A 6,000-nucleotide genomic window follows, 5' to 3' on the forward strand; every position below is an offset into this window, starting at 1 on the left:
AAACATCACACATCTGGTGAGGTTTGATGGTACAGAGCTTCCTGGCTGTGTAAAAGAGGAGTTCCCAACGCGCCCAGGAGCATCCTTTTAATTTTCTTCCTAGTCCCTTGGTCTCGAGTGTAAAGTCTCAGTCTAGCCCCCAGGTCATAAGGATGAGGTGCAAACTGATCATTAGGGAGGATGCTGCTATGTAAAGAAGCTCAAAAATGGCACCTGAGCCAGTGTACAAAAACGAAACAATCTCTCAGCTCTCCATAGCATGGAGGGGCACTGCACAAACACCTCACATGAATCCATGCTGCTAGTTTCCCGAATAATTCAGTCAATATCTTATGGCTAAAATCTCCTCTAAGAGCTGACGGCAAAGGCAAGACTATTGATTTTGATCCGTGAAACCTTACTCCCTACTCTGTCACAGTGGTTTACACCTCTCTGACACCAGTATTACAGTAATAAACCAGATCCATCATATTCATATGAAAACCAATAATGTGCATTGGAACTAAGCAATTAAACAGGATAATATGTTTCAACAAAACAACTGTTTCAATCCAGCAGAAGCAGCAGAAAATAATTTAATTTTATTTTGGAAAACTCTTCTTTTTTTTTAAAGAACATTTTAAAAACTCATAACAATTTGAGTAAATGTGAAGGGAAGTCTTTAGTCAGCACTCAGAAAATGAGAAAATGCATGATTTAAGATGCAGAACCTATAAACTTGGCCTCCTTGAAGTTATCAAAGCTGGCAGAGGATGTGATGATAAAAAGGACAATTTAAAAGAATAAGAAAATGCAGTAGAATAAAAAGCAGGGACAAAAACTACATACATTAAAGCAATTACTGCTCAACTTGCTGCTGTCTAACACATTAATATAGCACAAACTTTACATGCAGTTTTGTAAATTTAGCAAAAATGAGAGGAGGTAATTTTGAAATCTTCATATCAAATAGATACATCAGAGAATTGGATGTTTGATCCGGGCATCACTTGAAAAGCAGAAATAGTGCCATGGGGTCCAGGATGATCTGTGGTTTTGTGGTGGGTTGACCCTGGTTGGATGCCAGGTGCCCACCAAAGCTACTCTATCATTCCACCTCCTCAGCTGGACAGGGGAGAGAAAACGTAACGAAAGGCTCATGAGTTGAGATAAGGACAGGGAGATCACTCAGCAATTACCATCATGGGTAAAAGAGACTTGAATTTGGGAAATTAGTTTAATTTTATTACCAATCAAAATTGGAGTAGGATAATGAGAAATAAAAACTAAATCTTAAAACACCTTGCCCCCACCCCTCACTTCTTCCCAGGCTCAACTTCACTCCCGATTTCTCTACCTCTTCCCCGCTGAGCGGCGCAGGGGGACAGGGAATGGGGGTTGCGGTCAGTTTATCACACATTGTCTCTGCTGCTCCTTCCTCCGCAGGGGGAGGACTCCTCACACTCTTCCCCTGCTCCAGCATGGGGTCCCTCCCACGGCAGACAGTCCTCCATGAATTTCTCCAACGTGAGTCCTTCCCACAGGCTGCAGTTCTTCATGAACGCTCCAGCATAGGTCATTTCCACAGGGTGTGGTCCTTCAGACTGCTCCAGTGTGGGTCCCCCGTGGGGTCACAAGTCCTGCCAGCAAACCAGTTCCCACATGGGCTCCTGTCTCCATGGGTCCACAGGTCCTGCCAGCAGCCTGCTCCAGCATGGGTTTCCCATGGGTTCACAGCCTCCTTTGGACACACACCTGCTCCGGTGTGGGGTCCTCCACAGGCTGCAGGTGGATATCTGCTCCACCGTTAACCTCCATGGGCTGCACGGGAACACCCTGCCTCACCATGGTCTTCACCAGGGGCTGCAGGGGAATCTCTGCTCTGGCACCTGGAGCACCTCCTCCCCCTCCTTCTTCACTGACCTTGGTGTCTGCAGAATTATTCCTCTCGCATATTCTCACTCCTCTCTCAGGCTGCAGTTGTGCAATTTTTTTCCTCCTTCCTAAATATGTTATCCCAGAGGTTCTACCACCATTGCTGATCGGCTCAGCCTTGGCCAGTGGTGGGTCCATCTTGGAGCCGGCTGGCATTGGCTCTGTTGGACACAGGGGAAGCTTCTAGCAGCTTCTCACAGAAGTCATCCCTGTAGCCCCACCCACTACAAAAACCTTGCCACGCAAACCCAATACAAGTTTCAACAGTAGGTATTACAACAAGGCTTGATGCAGACCTTGTGTCACATGTGCTGTTCTATAGCAAGTGTCAACACCAGTGGGTCTCCTACCATGTCTGGTAGATCGCACATCTGCACATCATCTTACTTAACGACAGAGTTGAGACTGCACAGCCACCTCTGTCAGGGTCAGTGCCTGGTGTTGGCCATGTTGTAATGACAGACATGCAGGATATGGGTGTTAAAAGCCATCCAGGTCTTAAAGTTAAGAGTGATTGAGTCTGACTTAGTAACCAGTTGTTGGACTCTGACTACCTGTGTAGTCAATGGAGTAGGCTCCACATTCAGACTGCCTACGACAGATATTAACTTCGGGCATTATAGTTAGATCGTGACCTCCTTACTCACATCCACTGAGTTCTTACCTCTGCTAGTTGCAAAGGGTCTGGTAACCCTGTCTACTACCCCTCTGAGTCATGCATTGCTCTTCTGACAATACAGGCTGTCTTAACAGGCATCATCTCAGTCTAGCTTAAGTGCCATGGTAGATAGTCTGAATATGGTCCATGTCTATGCTGCTAAAATAGAAAAGGGCCAGGCACGCAGCCTCTGAACCTCAGGTTAGGTAGGGTGGACAATGGACACACTGCCTTGCACAAGGCCCTCTAGAGCAGCCTTGTCTTGGAGAGAGCTGGCTGAGACAAGCCAGCAAATGAGCCATTCCGATGATCAAAGATACATGGTTTGAGCTTGTTCCCTCATAACATAGGCCCATACAATCTAATCCGTTATGCAATGCAGCCCACTGGCTGATGTAACATTCCCAGTATGAAAATGAGGAAGAAAAACCAGATCTACCTAAGAAGGTCAAAGTCTGCATTCTAAAACTTTATCTTAGGATATAGCTTACAGTATTTATTAGCACCTCTATAAATATTGAGATAGAGATCCTTGTACTATCAAGATATTTCCAGTAGCAATTACATTGTGCAAGACATCTCTCAAGCATTACAGAAAATCATGTCCTTGCCTTGTAGGCCTCTTCTACTTTTTGCACTAAAAGACTGATATCTTTTTTTATTCCAGCTGCTCTCTTTTACAGGAGGATAAGTTTGCTGTACTGTGAAAGAGCTAATGAATGCATTCTTGAAACTAATTCTGAGCTAAAGGGGATGAACCAGATGACTCACAGGTTTTGGTTGCAGCAATTTTGTTAAGCCCATTGGTGGCAACATCTGTTCCTTGAGTGAATGAGGATGGAAATTCTTTCTTTCCTTTTTTTAGTTATCAGAGTTATTTAAAAAGGAGGGGTAAGGTAGAGAGTTGGCTCTAAGGAACTCCGTGGTGTCCCAGCTAAGCTATTACTGGCACTTGGATTACTTCATCTGAAGCTTGTTCAGGCCTTTACACTGGACTTTGGTGCAGATAAGCCTTTACCAGGCCACTGTGGGTACATCTGGAGGGAGGGAAACGTGACAGTTCCACCAACACTTTCGATCTGATGAATGCTCATCCAACATGCAAGTGGCCTACTTCCTAGCTTTGCAGAACGGGAAAATCCTCCTGTAGCTTTAACTGTGAATTGACACCCCTGAGATAGCTCGGCTGTAGAGGCCAATAACTACAAAAGGCACCTCACCTTTTGAAACCATTTCCACTTCTACCTGTTTTAGAGGAGAGGGGAGAATTCATGTGAGGATGCAGGTGGTGATGCTGTAAGACTTGAAAGTAACATTGCACATGCTCTCTTTTGGAGACAGCCAGGTACACCTAGTCCTGTCCAGGATGTCTAATACAGACAGATCCACCAGTCCTCAAATAGAAGGCAGATGGAGAAAATCTTTCTTATAACAGAATAAAAATGTTGATGCAAACAGTTCCAGTGGGACTACTCCAGGGATAGCTCACCCATGTGAGAAGGAAACTCCTAATTCAGCCACATACTGAAAATAAACAGGTAAACAGAAGTCCTTCACCAGGAGGCTTCTGCCCACTCTGCCCATGACCATTTGGATTCATCCAGGCCTCCTTAGAGCAGGCAGGATGTTAGTCTACACCTAATCCCACCGGAATCAATGGAGTTTAAGGGGTTATTCCTGGGGACCCATAATCTAAGCCTATGTCCACTGAGTGGTGCTGTACAATACACCTCACTGAATGGATATCAGTGATACATCAAGCGCTAAGGGAAGGTTCCTCAGCCTGCTCTTGTCTCTTTACGCTAAGCACAGGAACCATGCTTAAAGAAAGGGGCACTAGAAACTGGGAGAGAGGTAGGAGAGCTTGTCTGGGAGACCTGAGGAAGGGGAAGCACATAGAAATTAAAAAAAAATATTCACTTTGCTAAAATCCAATCACAGAGCCTGGTGTTGCATCAAGGGGGAAGAGTAGATGAGCTGGTATTGGAGGCAAGAGCATGAGAGGCAGGGCCCTAACAGATACACAAAATAATCCTTTGCCTAGTTAGGCAGCCCCAGGGTGGCTTTTGTCACACATACAGGGATTGGCTCCCAAATCAGGAGGCACAAAATTCCATTTCGTGTTTGCCATCTCCCACCTCCTCCCCATCCATCACCCATACTCCGGAGGCTCAGTTTCTGTTCTTTGTCCCTTTGAAATCCATCTGCGATCCACGCTCTCTCCCCAGTGCCATGAGGGTGTCAGAATCTGCTCCAAGTAGGGGATATTAGAGTAAAGCTGACAGAATGGGGACTAAATCTTGTTTACCCTTCCCGCACCCACGCAAATGCAGTACCACACAGTAAGGAGATTAGACACATTCCTCCTGATACTGGCTGTAATGAGAAACAAGAAGTAATGAGGTGATTTATTATCCTCTGTCCCTCTCAAAGACCTCAACACACCCTAACTCTGTCCTGTACTCCTCAGCAATTGATTTCAGAGGGACAGAACTCTGTTCACTCTTCTGCAGTGGCAAAATATCCTGCCAGTTCCTCAACACAAACAAATGAGGAGACCAGGCAAGTCTCCAGGTTCTCAGAACTTTCCCTCATAAAAGCAATACATGTGCTTATTGTTCTTCTAGATTACAAAAATTGGAAAGGAGAAGAGAAAACAGTAAATTGCACAGTTTATTTTATGGAATGGAAAACACAGCAGCAGACCACGGCTGCAGTGAAGTCTGTTTAGCCATAAATGTGTCAGGGCTTGATGGAAAGCGCCATAGCCACGCAGATGAGTCAAGATTCCCCAAGAGGAGTTTCCGCCGAGTTCAGCACAGTTTACCAAATTTGATGGAGAATGAAGAACTGTGAACTACTCCAGTGGCTAACTATCCCCCAGCTTCAGACACTCCATCCCTTAACTGCTATCAGTCTTTTGCACTCCCAGGTGCCCCAAAGTCTCAGAGTCAGAGTCCTGTTGTGCCAAATATTGTGCAAACAGAAATGAACAAACAGTCCTTATTCTGGAGACATTACAAGGCTATCTTCAAATTTTTCCAATACTTTAAACATGTCTGAATGGAATCTAAGGAGGGGATGAGATATTTAATGTAGAATTGTGAATTTCTTGTTTAGGATAGATTAGATTCTTAGGCTTTCATGCTAGAATGCTTTTCTTCACCCTTGATCCTCTTGGTTTCTTTGAGGCTCTTGGTGAAATAAAGGTGACATGGATCCAAATCATGCTGCTGAAAGGCAGGCACCAGTACACACAGTGATATTACTGGTACCGCTGAGCATACAAGCAACAGCAGAGTATCCAGGCTGGTCTGGCTGAATAGGCAGCTTTCCAAAAGAGTGGTGTTGATACGGTCATGGTATACTGAAAATTTTAATTAATGTTTATTCAGTCTCACGCTGTGTGGGAACACAAAAGTGGGGTG

This window comes from Nipponia nippon, unplaced genomic scaffold (assembly GCF_047370975.1).
Source record: "Nipponia nippon isolate SJK-2023a ecotype South Korea unplaced genomic scaffold, ASM4737097v1 scaffold_2, whole genome shotgun sequence".
In the NCBI taxonomy this organism is placed as follows: Eukaryota; Metazoa; Chordata; class Aves; order Pelecaniformes; family Threskiornithidae; genus Nipponia; species Nipponia nippon.